Source organism: Dermacentor albipictus, chromosome 1 (genome assembly GCF_038994185.2).
Source record: "Dermacentor albipictus isolate Rhodes 1998 colony chromosome 1, USDA_Dalb.pri_finalv2, whole genome shotgun sequence".
Taxonomy (NCBI): domain Eukaryota; kingdom Metazoa; phylum Arthropoda; class Arachnida; order Ixodida; family Ixodidae; genus Dermacentor; species Dermacentor albipictus.
The window spans coordinates 203,586,312-203,603,105 of NC_091821.1; the positions used below are offsets into that span (position 1 = coordinate 203,586,312).

The 16,794-nt window shown below is 44.0% G+C and overlaps 1 long non-coding RNA gene across 1 annotated transcript; it reads right to left on the reverse strand.

The window, feature by feature from the left end:
- Positions 1-6,404: 6,404 nt before the first annotated feature.
- Positions 6,405-7,832, reverse strand: LOC139054151 (uncharacterized). Its single transcript, XR_011511045.1, has 3 exons — positions 7,773-7,832; positions 7,323-7,399; positions 6,405-6,477 (listed from the first exon to the last, which is right to left on the reverse strand). It is a non-coding gene; the product is annotated as an uncharacterized lncRNA (long non-coding RNA).
- Positions 7,833-16,794: the final 8,962 nt, after the last annotated feature.

Consider the following 16,794-nt stretch of genomic DNA (forward strand, 5'->3'; position numbering starts at 1 on the left):
TTGCATCACCGCAGATAGAAGCGGCACTGCTTGCCATGTTTTCACCTGTCTCAGCCTATTTTATGCGATCAGATAAGTTATGTCACTTGGGTGAGCAATTCTAATTGGCTTGCTAAATGATGTCATCAGGAATACTTGAAGCATGCTGCCTCCACTAAGATTATTTTTAATAGTATATCTATGCACTGTAATTTGTGTACCTGTAAAATAAAAACATAAATGCAATAAATGTGCCATATTTATTTGAATATACATCATCGCTTTTTTTTTTCTAAAATGAGCTATTGACCTATATTTATGGCCAAAGAATTTTGACCTATATTTGTGAACAAACCTAGCACAAGTACTGAGCTAACAGAGCTCCCCTGTTGTACCTGCCGTAAAGACAGCCTTGAGTTCATCCAGACTGGCTTTAAGAAATGCTACGTATTGAACGCACTCGACGGCACTGAAAACGCCTGTGAAGCAACCGACGAGGGCAACTTCTCCAGCGAAGATGCAGCTTGTGGTGTTGGCTAGCGAGGTTTGGTTGTCGATCTTACAGTAAATAAAGGTCTGCTAAGTCCATAGCCGTTCAGTTTTTTAAAGATACGGGTCGACCTATATTCTAACTATGTTTTATTTCTCGGCGAGTTTAATACACAGGCATCGACTTATATTCGTGTTCGACTTAACTTTGAGTAAATACAGTAGATGTTTCTTCAAACCAATGATGCATTTCTGCCCGAGAACACAGATCATCTGCTGCGGCTGTTGCCTGCACATATGCATTAGCACATGTGTGTGAGGGTAGGAGTGAAAGAAAGTTTCTTTCAAAAAGCTGAGCTTTGTTAGAGATCTGAGGCTGCACACAGGAAGTGCGAGACAGAAGTTAAGAATAGGGCAGTGGCAACGGCCACCAGTGAGACGTGGCAGAATTTTAAATGGCATTAGCAAACACTCGTCATCTTGCACTGCAAGCTTGTGCGAATAGTAAACTGCAGCAATTGCATGCAGTAGAAGCCGTGAGCAATGCATGTGAATTTCATTTTGAGGCCACCATCACAACAGTAATGGGGGTGAATAGCGTCGAAAAGAAATCCGGAAATGCACTCCATTCAAATCAACTGTAAGTAGACAATGCTCGGAAAATCCCACAATGTCGTGCCGAAGAAGATGGGACATAGCTCTATGGCTGCACAGAATCCAAGTTGAGGGGAACACTTTGGCTCAAATGTCGGGTTATGTTTAAATGCTTATAGCATTGAGATGTCAATTTTTGTTGCCAGCCAGCTGCATATAGAGTCAGGTTTGGGGAAGCGCTGGACATTAGGAAAGCTTTTCATATGGAGGGATAAATGAAAATGCTTGGAAAGCCTCAGAAAGCAACCAAATGTTGAGTTGTCAGTGCTCACAAATTTCCTCTTAACAGTATGCACCAAGTCATATCAACCAGAGATAATTGGTTGCTCTGCTCTTTATCTTCAACATTTTATGTCCATCTGGAAGGTTCCTAATGGCCTGCTAAGTGGCTCATGTTCCGTTTCCAAATTTAATGTCATGGTGCAGTTCCTATGCCTATCAAAAGCTTCTGGTTGTTGATTGTGCCGGTTGTGTGCCTGTATGCGTCAGCACATATTTTTTTCTTATTGTACACGCACATATGATGCAGCCGAGATTCATACAACGGCAGCATTTGTAGCTGGCTGTGCAGCTCAGAAAGTCAAGTTGGTTACAGGACAGTATGTGCCATTGAACAACTTTTATTTTCAATGGCATGGCAATCACTTCAGAGATGTTTCTTTTTGTAGTGAACATTTGCAGCTAAGACATGAAGGTAAAATTTTTGTAAAAATAACCTTTGAAATAAATTATGAATAAAAATTGCTTTAGCGATTCGTGGTTGATGCACTGACAAACACACATATACAGGAAGATGGTGGGCTGGCATGGTCGACACACTGAATGCAGTCATACAGATATGAACTACCCTGCACTGAGGCAAAACAAAAAAAGATGCACTAAAGAATGCTGTTCTCATAGGCAGGCTTTTTCTAGCAATAGTGTATACCATAGATAGTCCTAGCATCTGCTCCACCTTCAATCATGCAATATATGCACCTTTATCACTCCCTTAAAAAAGAGCACTCATCTCAAACATGGCGAGAGTTATATTAAATACTTAAGTGTCCATGTCCAGAATGTGCAAACGAACTCATCACTTGATGCAACCAAACTAAATCCTCCTATACATCACAACATGCCACAGGACCCAAACAAGACTGTAGTAGTCTTTCGGCACATGAAAAAGGACTCTGGTTTTTGTACACACGTACAGGATGGCTCTAGCAGCACATATGAAGTTGAGAAGACCTGCATATCGCACACAAAAAATGATACATAGTATTTAGCAACATGATCTGCTACGTTCTGGGAAGCACATCACATGTCATGAGCTACCTTAATGCAGTGGTTTTTAAAAATGTGCTTGCATAAAATTTCACCTCAATTTGATCACAAAAAAAAAAAACATGCAACACATGATGAAGTCATTGCGACATGTTTGAAGAACCACCCTGTACACCTCTTTTCACTGGTTTAGTACAATGCCTGCACCTCTTGGTGGCATGGAACAAACAATTGATACAGCAATAAATAATATGGGCCTGACCAGAAATCTAACATTACCATGCAAGGCAGCTGCAGTAGCTGGGCTACTAGGTTTTTTTTCTCACATGTAACCCTGTAGCATACACTTGCTGCTAGCAAAGTTGAATTACCTGCACATCCAAAACATTAGCTCATTTATTAAAATCATTTGTGTGGTTCACTCTTTCATTCATTAAAAAAAAAACGAGAGCACTGCTTCGTGCATTTTTGGTTCTCATAAATGCAAGCTTACAGTCATAAGAGAGCCCTAGTAAGTTCAGCATTGTCTGTACATTAACTTTGACTGACAAACAAACATATTTCAGCATTCTTGAGCTCAGCTACCTTCTTGATTAGTACTGGCAAGTTATTCCAACAGGTACTGTCCAGCACTCGGCAGTCTTGCCGCTGTGAGGAATTTAAATCACCGGTCTGTGTAATCTATTTTCATGATTCAGAAGGTTTTTCTTACTTCATGGGAGCTCACTTAAAATTTGCTGGATGCATGGATTTGCAGTAGAGGTACCTCACAAGCATTGTGTACTATAAAGCAGTGAAGAATGTTGCTGCGAGGAAAACACTGTAGGTATTCCTGGCTAAATTAGCTGCCTTTGTTTTTGTATACACAAAAAGCATGTCCATATTGCTTGGTTAATGCTGACTGTAGGACGTCTTCATTTGGGTGCTGGCCTGAAGTTGAGTGCTATGCTGTTGATGCAAAAGCGAAGACGTGTTGGGAGTGGTCCATCATTGAACACATGTCCCAGGTGAGAGTTGCACTGCAAAGATTGGGATGAGTTGCATGCTATTTATGCACATGAAGAGGCACTCACACGACTGCAGAAGTGACATGCACCAATTGTGCTGTGACCTCTGTGTTGCATAAACACTGTGTCAAAGTTTTGCAAAGCTGTTAAAGAAATGGCACCAGGATCATAGTCTTGCCATTTATTTTTCTTATTAGTCATATCATCAGAAGCCTACAAACACTGACACCAAGGACAACATAGGGGAAATTACTTGTGCTTAATAAATGAAATAAAGAAACGATAAATTAATGGAAATGAAAGTGGATGAAAAAACAACTTGCCGCAGGTGGGGAATGACCCCACAACCTTCAGACAACACTCCCAGGATTCTACTAGGAAAACATAAATATCCAAGAAAGTGGATGGGGTAACAGCGCCGCGGTAGCTCAATTGGTAGAGCATCGCACGCGAAATGGAAAGGTTGTGGGATCGTTCCCCACCTGCGGCAAGTTGTTATTTTATCCACTTTCATTTCCATTAATTTATCGTTTCTTTATTTCATTTATTAAGTACAAGTAATTTCCCCTATGTTGTCCTTGGTGTCAGTGTTTGTTGGCTTCTTATGATATGACTAATAAAAATCGGGCACCTCGGTTAACCCCCTTTCTTCTCGTTTGTTTTCCTTATGTTAGATATGTCTGCTGTACATGTGCTAAAAGAGCCGAATTTCACACTACGGTCATTGACCACCCAGGAATGCAGAGGCAAATTCATTGCTTTCCAACTAAAGAATATGTCAATGAACTAGGTTCAGTCATTTCTGTGGCCTCATTGCAGAGGCAAACTTCCAGTATTGGCCTCTTTCTAATTCATGTACTTTCTACAAGATATACTAATGACAATCTAAAGAAACTATTGTTTGCTACTACAGTACAATGTACTTTTCATACTGCAGAGACCACGACATAGTTCATATCCCAAAACACACAACTGATTACCAGTACAATGTGTCGTGTGGTTCTTTCTCTGTCTTGTTCTTTTTTGCATAGTTTTTCTTTTTTCTTTGTTCTCACAATAACCCATTTGTTCAAAATACTGCATTGGACTGGAAGAACCAGCCTGCCTCCATCATCTTCATCATGGATCCATTAAAATTCAAAACAGCAGCCCCCGATCACCCTTGGCAAACTTGCATGCAAAAAAGCTTTTTGTCTATGTTCAAACCAACCCTCTCCAATGCCTGATTGACCTTGAGAATAATTATATGAAATTTAAGTCTCTTGAGGAACTATGTTTGAGAGGGTGGGAATGCAGCGACCAGGTGCAGTGTGGTTTTGTGGACGGTGCTTGTACTGAATTCTTGGGTTGTCATTGAGTTTAGCACATGTTTTGTAGTAGTTATGCTGCAACTCTGCTGGCTGCTGCTCCCTACGTGGAGGGGCAATCTGCCTTTGGAGCTACATACATTTCAACTTTACACAAATTTGCTACCATTTTGATACTGTTGCTTCACCTACTTTGTGTAAGTGATCTTTGACATAGTTAAAAATACAGATTTACAGGAAGTGCACCCAACTTCAAAGCATAATGCATATAACAAAATTGTACGGTCACTCCAAATAAATTAGGCTGCTAGATGAAGCCTCTAAACATTATTCAGCAGTATAACTTGAGCTATAACAAATGGAAGCAACTGTTCACATTGCATGTCGCCAGTTGTCGTGTAGGGTTGTCAACTTTGTCAAGGCTTTAGATGGCTTTTTTGCTGCAATCTCGGTACCATTGTATTTTCTTGGTGTTCAAATAAAAGAAACTGAAATTTAACCCTGCTTCACAAAACGACATGTGCAAATGAAATAGACATTTAAAACAGTACGTACTTCACTTGGCTTCATGTGCGAGGAGTCGGGGGTGTGAGGTTGCAGACATGGCTGCAACCTCGCACTCCCTTCCATTCTGCATTGTCTGCAGCCTCTCGTCTGCATTCTCTAACAGCCTGTGCATATTATCTCAACTAACTCAAATTAACTGGACAGAACTTACTTCAGTAATGGTTGAATGAAACTAATATAATCTGCCACATAAATAATAGTCTGCCACTTTCAGCTGAGCATAACTTTTCTTTTTCATCTCCATTGAAAAATATACTGGAACCTCTCGACTATGTTAGACGAGCTGACTAGATCAGCTTGTTCTCCTAGGGGCTCTGCCACTTATGTATCAGCCAAGCTAAATACCGGTGGCAATGTAGGTGATGCGTTGCTTAGGCCAGTGATGAAATGTGAAAAAGAATGTAATTGGAGCATAATCAATGTACAATTCCGACCTTCTTGCTTCTCATTCCAACACATTTTCTTCAAATAAGCAGGGTTATTTTGGCAATACTTGATATTAATGTTACCAGCAAACATGCATTGGTTACTTCATTATCCTAACTGAAGGAACCAAGCGACCAACAGATTATCACTAGACAGAGAAAATAAAATGATATAAAGAAATACACAACCATTCTGAAACTGCTTAGTGACACTTATCAGTGCTTATCTGCTCGTCTGCTTGTGAAGTGGCTTACTGCTGAAGTGACGCTTCACAACATTTTATCTCACCAAGAAAAAGTTAACTTTGCATTTTGTCATTGGCAGCAGCGCATATGTTGCCTGAGCCTAGTGTTAGTATGGTCTGAGGAGACCTATGGATGACACTTTCCTTTCAGTGCTTGATTCTAAGAAGCTGAAGAATAAGTTACATTTCAAGGAGAATAATGGTTCTCCGGCAGGTTTCTTTTAACACCATACTATACTGCACCACTATGTTGCACCAAGCAGCAAAAGCTACACCGTGTCGGCATAATACACTTGCATTAAAGCTTTAGTACTACTCCAGTTGCACTCTAGTTACAACCTCTCAATCCTTTGTTTTTGCTGTGCTTTTGACAACAAATTTCAATGACCAGAAGTTGCAAAAAGAAATAGAAAAAACAAGAAAAGGAAAAAGAAAGCTCTGTTTACCTTTCTGCAGCAAACTTCCGTTCGTACCATGCCATGTGACGTGTCCTCTTTTCGTATAATGCTTGAGTTTGACTCATCCCCATCCACTGTACCTAAGGCCATAAAAAATGATGGCCAGCCACAATTCGAGACAAATTTGTGCTCGGAGCTGAGGAAGAAATGAATATATGGTGGCTTTAAGACTGGCTTTAAATCATTATTGATCAAAGTTCTGTGAAAAAGCACAAACTTCTTAATGTGGAATTCAGATACTATACTTTCCCTTGCTTTTGCACACACACAAGCATAGCCATTAATTTTTTGTTTGCTATTTCACTGCGTTTGATGTGTACACCTACCAGCTATGTGAATATGAGAAAGAAAAGCTACTAGAGGAGGCCAGCATCTCAAACAATTCTTTCTTGCCAATTCCAGCAGCTGCAGTTAGGCATATTCACAATCGGCAAGACTATGAGACATATACTGATATGGCCATAATTCATAAATCTATGATGAAATATGTGCACCACCACTATTTTGTAAAGCACAAATGACAAAACATTACAAGCTCCTCATTCTTTATTCTGCCTTCTCCCGAGTTCTACCTGTAGACTGCTCCTAAAGGCTACTGCATTAGCAAATTTAACTTTATGCCTGCAATATTTAAAACCGTTTTTTGTCGTAATCATTTTATTACATTACTAGTAACTAATTACAATGATGCTGTATCTCCATTAATAGTAATGCATTAAACAGCACTCAACAGCTGATCTGGTGCACGTGGAATGGTGTGCAAATGCTGACAACAAGCTGGTGGACTATATGTGATTGAAGACCAGTACAGTGCAAGAAATTATGGTGTTTCATGCAGGGTGCTTGGCATGTGTAACCAGGACGAGCTGTTGGAGACGTATCATTAAGAGAGCTATATATACACACACACATATGCCACACCTACCTGAACAAATCAGCACCGCAGGCAATACATGTATACGTTCCCTTCGCTTTATGGTTGACCCACCGGCCCCTGTATGCCTGCAAATATTGGTAACTTCAATGAAGTTACAGCTGCGGGATATATACGCAGCAAAAACACAAAGCTGGAAGTGCAGTCAGGTATAGCACTGCAGCTTTGTAGACACGCGTACGTGTCGAAAACTAAAACAATACCAATGGTCAATCACACTCTTCCGTGGCACATTGCGCAAGTCAAAACCACGCCCGACGAGAGCCGTATTGAAGCAGCACGCTGCAGCGTAATTACAACAGACACATGCGCACGCAAATTTACAGATTTTACCACCAGGCACTATTTACAACAACAGACACGTTAAAATCATTGATATTATCTTGTAAGGCTGCAAATGACTGACTTTTATGGATAAAAAACAGAGAGTGCGTAACTTACTGGTTCTGTACCTCTTTGACGACAAATATAAAATTGATCGGGGGTGAGTTTCTCACGCCAGTCCTTTTCAGTCATTTCCTTGACGTCCTTCTGATCTGCCATTCTGAGCAACTCTGCAACAGTGAATTGACGAAACTATAAGCAGTTAGTCGATACATCAGCAACTATGTAAAGGAGCTGCTAGGCTGTAAATACAGCTGAGCGTTGCCATTTTTGAAGTACCTTGCGAGTACTAGACTATAATCTGACGCTAGACAATATTAGATCCACACAAAAACCCGTTTGGAAAGTTCAAGTACCTGAGAAGTGAACAGATCGGACGACAGGCTTATTATTGGATGGCTGAACGGACTGTGCCGCGGCTGCCCTAAAAAGGCAGTCGCCTATCCCGCTCAAGAGCGGCTTCTTCACGATATTTCGGGCGATGCACAACGCAGACATTCCATATTAAGTTCCAGCAGCAAACATCACCCAACAGTCCTCGCTGTTACAAAGCTTGGGCCTAGCTGATGCTCGATTTAATAGAAGAAATAAACTTTTGACTCCAGTAATGAAGGCATAAGCGCTACACCACGCCGACGCCGCCACACAAACCGCACCAAGCAAAGCAGACTACGCTCGCGCGAATCGTAGCCGCCTAGCGGTACATTGCACCTAATTGCATCGCGCTTTTACTGGCATCTAGCGTTACGGACTGCAGTTACGGAGAGCCATAGGAAGCATCCAAAAATTCAAGCGGCGACCCGACGAGTCGCGGCAACGATGAAAGCAGTAGCAGCAGCGATAAAAGCAACGATAATATACAGTAGTGTTTATTGCTTATTTTGACAGTGAAAGATTTCTTTAAGTTACTGCTTCATTGTGACAAAAATAATTCGCATTTGAAGGCGAGTACTTTCGCTTTTGCTCCTAGATTGCCCTGGAGCTGCTCTTGAGTAAAAACCATCTTGGGCTAAGATAGTGCCACATCTTAAAAAGAAAAGGGAAATTGACAAATAAATCGCCCGAATTAATTGTGTACCACATTTCAGCTTAAATTTGCACATTGAGGTGTTCCAAGTATAAATACGAAATAGATACGTTCGTTAAGTGTTTGAATTCAGAGATTATATCATATTTGCTTTCATTTTTAGCGAGATATGAATTTTTGAAGTTCGCTCCTTCGCCACGTTATGCGTCGTTCCGTACAGCCACTTCACCGCATAGCACATCGGCTATTTCGCTGTAGTCGATGCAAGGAGGCTCTTGTGTTGTGGCCTCAACACGCTACACAGCCCTGGTTGGCGTCTTTTTCTTTGGCAGGGAACACGTTGTGAGAGATCGCATGGTCGCAGTATATTTGAAGATGGTTGTAAGGCTGGAAATGTTTCGTTTGGCATCACATGAAACTATACATGCCCACTACGTGGCGAAGCGAAGCGGTGGAGGAGGAGGAGGAAATTACCTTTATTTCACGAAGAGAAAAGGACGCAAGCTTGTTTCTGTCTTCCTGCTCTAGTCATGGGGATCCGAATAGGTTTCATGAGCAGAAAGTCGAGTTAATCTGGCACAATTACCTAGGTGTTTTTCGATGTTCTTATTTGCATATATGAAAAATCGCAACTTATACAAAACACTACAGCTAATCAAGCAATTAGCTTAATTCGTAATGACTACATCGACAAATGAAAGGTTGAAAAGGAAAAACCAGCCATGGGTACCGTTTCCTATGCGTCACAAAAGGCAGTGAAGAATTTGCAGTGCAGTCATTACGGCCAAAACTGAACGCACTAGCACTTCGTCAAGGAGAACTTATTGGGAATTTTGCTTTTCACGCGCTCATGAAAGTTGTTTGCTGACGTTACGTATATACGTAAGTCCATGCAGGTATTTTCCCTCGTGTGATGCCAAACAGGTGAAGTTGTACTCATAGGAAGCGTGGTAATGAGGCCGATCGTGCACTTTCTCCCTACGATTAACAATTAATATATGTGCACCGGAAACGTAACGCTCACTGTCTTGGAGTTGGAGCTCGCGCTGACCGATAAGAATTAAGACAGTCCCTGTATTACACCGGAAAAGCAACGAATGTTTTATTGACAACAAAAATATTGCCAAAGGGCAACTCGGCAGCAGTGTTTCGTGCAGCAGCACAGCAGCAGCTACTCGTGTATCGAGCAGCCGTGCTCGATACACGAGTAGCTGCCGCGTTTCTGAGATAAAGCGTTACTGTCTGTCACAACGTTTCCTACAACTGCGAGGCCGGTTACAGGTTGTTGAAGAGAGTTCCTGTGGTATGTCATAAGTTCCAACGCCCTGGGAAATGAAAACTCTCTCTGGCTCACCACCAAGATATCAGGTCTCTGAGTTCCCGGAGTGCCATGAAAACCGCACCACACAGCCGAAAAACATATGTATGCGTGGAGGAGTCTGTATAGTTTCGACGAAGGCTATACATTTTTGCTCGCCAATACACTTCGATAATCAAACTGATCGTGATATGCCCTCGCCTCGTTAGCAATTGCTAGTACAGTTTATTTTCTCTTGAATTGAATTCTGGAGTTTTACGTGCGAAAACCACGATTAAATTATGAGGCACGCCGTACCGGGGGACTCCGGATTAATTTTGACAACCACGGAATTTTTAACGTGTCCCCTGGTGAGCGTAGACGGGCGGTTTTGTATTTTTTCCCCCATAGAAATGCGGCCGGGACTCGATCCCGCGACCTCTTGCTCAGCAGCGCAGCACCATAGCCGCTTAGCCACCACGCCGGGTAGTTTGTTTTCTCTTTGCCTTGTGTATTTACAGCATTCTGCGGTGTTGTAGGGGGGCGGGGGACAACAAAGCGACTAAAAGTGCGGTATGATCTTGAATATAAGGGAATCCTCGCGTAATTCTTCCCCATATCTCATTTGCACGTCACGAAAGTGGCCAAAAAAAAAAAATCACATGCGCCGTGATAAGCATCGTCGTCGTTTTTGAACGTCTGGATAGGTGCTGATAGGTGATCTCCTCCATCGCAAGGAGATTCTCCGCCGCGCCACACGAGATTTAATTCCACCGTATGCATGGTTCAAACCTCCCAGGCGGCCTTACCCGCCAGGAGGAGGTGGTATTGCGGAGACTCCGTGTAGGGTGGCACTCACTACATCGGTCACCTATGCCTGGTCACAACACTTCCGTGAACCATTTGGGAATACCTGCCCATACTGACCAGCTCGAGCATCCGCGGTTGCAATCAAAGACCTGTTGTGAACATGCTCTGGCCTAAACCAGATACGACGGCGCTACCTGCAAACAGTAGCCTTCATCCCACGAGACCACCAGACTATGATTCTTGGCCCTATGGGACAAACCATCGAGCACTACTGATCTATATCGCCGAAACCGGTCTGCATTTATATATTCGATAGTTTATGCCGTTGGGAAAACTTTCGAAAAAAAAAAAAAAGGTGTCGATGCCGCATCCATGGCGAATCTTTTACAGTATCGCAAGAGCCTTACGGAAAAAAAAAAATAACTCACAGAACAACAAAACTATTGTTGTAGGATATCGATAGGTAGCGGCCGTAGCACCAGCAGCCGCACGGAGGGCTCCCTAGAGGAACAGAACATGACTGCGCGACTGCAAGCAGACGGTGGCGAAGGCGAGAAGTAAGGTACGCCTGCTGCGCCATGTTTGCCTTTAAAATTACGTTTAACTGCAAAGGAGCTCTTCTCCACGAAAACGAAAGTTGTGGCCTGATAGTGAAAAACTTAATGTAAAGTGAGCGGCTCCAGATTAGAATTGAACTAGAACGGCTCCAAAACTAGAATCGCGAAGTTGGCATGCTTTTAGTGGCATATTGTTGCTGAACTGTCGGCTAACGTCGTCGGCACTTGTTGAGAACATGATTCCCAACATTTCGCCGTTTTGCACAAGCCATACCTATAGAAAGGAAGCGTCAAACGTTATAGGCCAGAAATGTCTAAGCCTGTAGTAAAATGGGGCTATTGCAAGCAGTATGAGACGCCCTGGTAAACATCCGACCAGTGAGGATGGAAGGTATCTAAAAGGGACCCAAAACTAGAGATGCGTCACTGATGCAATCATTACGCATGCACGCACAGCCCTCCGCTGCCTATGACAGCATGAACGCGTTGATTTTGCCGTGCCAAGTAGAGCAAGCGGAACCCCCCTGAACCGGAACTGTCGAAGATATGCGTAGCATTATATGGCGGTCGGCGTGGTGCGGAATGTATATGTTTGGCAACGTAAATATATACATCTCTATGCTCGTACTCCTCACGCATATCTAAACAAATAACGCACGCTACATCAGCATAACCCCCACACACATAAAAACGCATAACACATTACACACCACGCCGACAGCCATATATATATATTTTTCATTTCATTTATACCCTTAAGGCGCGAGGACATTACAGAGGGGTGTGGTAGGATTGAGAAGAACGAATGACATTCATGGTTATACAGTATTAGCTAATTATTCACAGCTAATGATGTCTTGCACGAAATTCTTTGTTGTGCATGAAAATTCCTGGTTATACGATGCTAATTAATGATTCACGAAAACGAACAGTTTCATGTATGGAGGCGATTGATCCGGGAAGGTGGTTCGAGTCCCCCGAAGTTCGTGGGATAAATTAATAGAAGCAAGTTTTAATGCGACATGTGTTGATACCGACTATATTATTATGGGCAAATCGTGAAGAAATAAAAATGGGTGGAGGAAGTAGATCAATGCTATGCTCATGATCATCATGGTCATGTGGTAAATGCTACTTTATCATATGATCAATGCTACGCATATCTTAGACAGCTCCCGTTCAGGAAGGTTCCGCTTATGTTTACTGCGTTTAGCTATTGCTGTCCGTTTGTATAGTGTTATTGGGATAACAATTATTTGGATATTACTGACACATTTCTGCCGTCGCCGTGATGTTCTGTATGAAGTCCAAGGGCGATGACACCCTCGCCGCGCGCCGTATGCTGTATGTGCGAGTGAAAACGTACGAGATTGAGCCGACGATGGCGGCACAATCTCGCGCACCCAAGGGAGGAAAGTAGGGAGGAAGCGTGCCGTCTTCCGTCAAGCGCAAGGCATCAAGGGAGGGGAGGGAGGGGGAGGGCGTTCTATTCCGGCGGTGCTGTGTATCTGTGTGCTATCTTGAAAGTGATATGTGATGGGGACATAGTGTGCACGCCGAGCGCTGATAGCTTCGTGTGCGCTGTTTTCGCCGGTTCGCGTTGAAACGAGAGGCAGCATAAAGGTCAATTCGCTCGCTGCTGCTGCCTCACTTCCTCACTTCAGCGTTGCGACAGGGAGTTTCCGCGGTCATCGGGTGAGATGTGTTCATGTATGCTTGTGCGCACGTGACATCATGCTTGTTAATTTAGTAAGTAGTCGAATGTTTACAAGTTTAAACGACTGATAAAACTAGTACCATTACTTCGTATAGCTGTCTACTAATTTGCTATCGCAATCGATGCTTCGCCTGTCTGACGAAACTGCGACTTTTTTCGTTTGTAATAGAGAGAGAGAGTAAAAAAAAAACATGCAGAGGCAGCAATTCCTCCAGTTCTGAACTCATTTACTGCGACAGCAGCAGACTACAAAAGCGGGCACCGCTGCCTTCTCATAAACTGCGCAACGCGCATGCCGTGGTTTTCATTCGACATACAGTTTGCTTGCTGCGGCCTCCAAAATATACTCACAGATATCGCCACTTCCGGAGTCCGCTTGGCTCACAAAACCCTGCACAGATTGCCCACGCATCGCCAGTTTGCGCAATAGCCCAATTATCTTCCAGATACATTTATATCGTCAGCTGTCAGAGGCGCACTAACGGCGCCTTAATGTTTCCTGAGAGTGATTGTTGACAATGTTTTATTTTTTTACTGGGTAGCTTTAACTCATTATATTTTCACTGGCTTCTCGCAACGAAATTTTTGCTGCGCTGGTGGACGCCATTTATATTCCCTGTTCTCATTCTCAGCGCAACCTTATTTGGAGTGCCATTACTCAGATAATATAATAATATATGGGGTTTTACGTGCCAAAACCACTTTCTGATTATGAGGCACGCCGTAGTGGGGGACTCCGGAAATTTTGACCACCTGGGGTTCTTTAACGTGCACCTAAATCTAATTACACGGATGTTTTCGCATTTCGCCCCCATCGAAATGCGGCCGCCATTACTCAGATGGACAGAGCTCAGCGATTGAAACGCGATACTCAGACAGCATGGCGGCCAGCGCTTTTTATTGCGCCACCGCTGGACGCTGGGGAGATTAAGCTGATGCACTTTTGTGTCACATGAAGACGAGAGTCCTTTCGATGCACCGTGACGCATCGTGACGCATCGTGACGCATCGTGACGCATCGTGACGCAAGTAATTCGAATATTAACGATTCCAAAAAGAATCTTCATGGCGCGTTATAGCAACGCTCAAGCTGTTAGTTTCGGTGCGTGTCTTCTTTTAGTTGACGTACATGGCGTTCCATTCTTCGTCTCGTCAACGTTTGCGTTTTTTGCAACCCAACGAAGATGCATTTTCATTTTCACATACCTACGTTGCTCATGAAGTACTTTTATCCGCGCCTGCTGGAGAAGTTATGTAATCGCCTCTCTCTCTGTAATCGCCTCAGAGCTGTCGTCGTTCTGCAGAGGACTAAAAATTAGGTTAGCAGCTATAATATTTAAGTTGCGAGTATATATTACTCTCGTTGTTTTGTTTATGCCTTGCAATGGGATGCGGGGGGGGGGGGGAGAGGGTGTCGTAATACATATAATCTGCATGTCTGTATGCCATTCCTTACAATGCGTGCACCTGATCTATTTATCACTTCATTACGAGTTTCGGGTACTGCCTTTGTTTTGCTTGCGTTTTCAATGGGCTCTTTCTGAATCAGAATCAGAATCAGAATTTGAGAATGAAAGCGAGCAATGAGCACTGATGAGGAAGGCATGTTCACAGCACTTAACCTGATTGGCGGAAAAGGACATGGAGGTGCTTTGGCTGTTCTGTCCTGCGCGTGATACCTGCGACTCGCCTATTACAAGTTTTCCGTGCACGTGTGCGTGCGAACGTAATAAAAGTGCTGTCAAAGCTGGCTTCTCCACAATAAGGGTCTCTATGAGGAGAAGCCCACTTCTATACTCTCCCTTTGTTGTACGAATGATGCAGGTCATATCGAAAGTACATTATGCCTAAGGGCAACTTTCCGAAGAAAAATATCAAAGTATTTATGAGTGCGCGCAACCTAGAACGTTACCAGTCTATGATGTGTAGTTAAGCATAAGCATGAAGCATGCTGAACGCCGCGATGACGGTCGCAGCCTCTGGTAACAAGGAAGAACCATGAGAAATGGGATGTGTCAAAGGCGTATTGCACGCGGAAGCGGAACGAATGTGCATATGGTTGAGTGGAGGTGAGCATTAAAGTTACCACAAGTAGCAAGGTGGATCCAGGCCTTGCGCTGGAGCAATCGGAAGGTTGCCAGACTAACCAAATACAGTTGGACGCGAGTAAAAAGTTGTCGAAGGCATAGGAAGGGAGCCTTGTGGCAGGAGGGATGGAGTTTAGAAAGGCCATAGGTATTTATTTATTTATTTATTTATTTATTTATTTATACACATACCTCACGGGCTCCAACTGGAGTATAGCGTGAGGGGGGGGGGGGGGGGGGGGCAAGAGAAACAACATGTAGCGAAAACAGGAGAACGTAGCTATAACAACAAATCGAACGACTGATTCCAGCCTTTTGCGCAGATGTAGTGCGAATGAGCCGCAGGATATTACAGCTAACAGCGGTTTACGATCTTAGTGGCTATGGCGCTGGGCTGCTAAGCACGAGGTCGCGGGATCGAATCCCGGCCACGGCGGCCGCATTTAGATGGGGGCAAAAACACCCGTGTATTTAGGTGCACGTAAAAGGACCCCAGATTGTCTAAATTTCCGGAGTCCCTCACTACGGCGTGCTTCATAATCAGATCGTGCTTTTGACACGTAAAACCCCATAATTTTTTATAGCAGTTTATGACACATTTTTCTTTTCGTGCGCGCGCAACTCATATGGCTGGTTCCAGGTTACATCGATCGCACTGCTTTCGATAGTGGACCGTCAAGGAATGATGCGAGTCGTTCACTCTTCGCGCCGGTATATGGCCGTGCCTAAAGGGGAACCATAGCTGGTGGTGAGGCAGTGTACCTTTACGTACGCCTTATGCATCAATTATTAGCCAATCATCATCATCATCATCTCTTTATGTTCACTGCAGGACGAATGCCTCTTCCAGCGATCTCCGATTACCTCCACCTTGTGATAAATTCCAAGTTATGCTTGAAAATTTCTAATTTCATCACACCACCTAATTCTCTGCGGTCTTTGACTGCGCTTCCCTTCTCTTGGCACCCATTCCGTAACTCTGACGGTCCACCACGGTTATCTACCCGACGCATTACATGGCCTGCCCAGCTCCCATTTTCAAGCGAAGCTTGTATCCACTCACAAGTTTCGGTGGCGATATGGTCACGCCAAAACCCAGATGCTTCCAGAGCAGAGCAGCTGCGGAAAAAGGCGGTTTGATGAATTGACAGCTGCGCCGGCGCCGGAGCTTGAGACGTTACCAAGGATTCCAGCTGCATAGGCGCGCGCCCACGCCACCCGCGCAACGAGTCATAGCCGTTTCGCTTCAGCCGGGGAGGGAAAAAGCAGGGAAGGGTCTCGCGCGCGCTGCGCCGGCTTCGTTTCCGTTCAGTTCAGTCTCGGAAAAACGGTTGGGACGGCCACGCGTTGTGCCTTCCTCCGAGGAACGTGCAGCGTTCGATGAGCGGCGGCGAGAACTCTCCCGTGAAAGGGCTCGCCGTCAGCTGCCGATCCAGCCGTTAGAGCCGCCCGAGCCTAGGCAATCCAACAGCAACGTGAATAATATTCCGAGCTGAGGGAGCGGGATTCCGAAACAATCCGTCACCGGCCGTTACCTGTGGGTTACTTAACCATGACGAAGGCCAAGTGCACGCAGGACAAGCT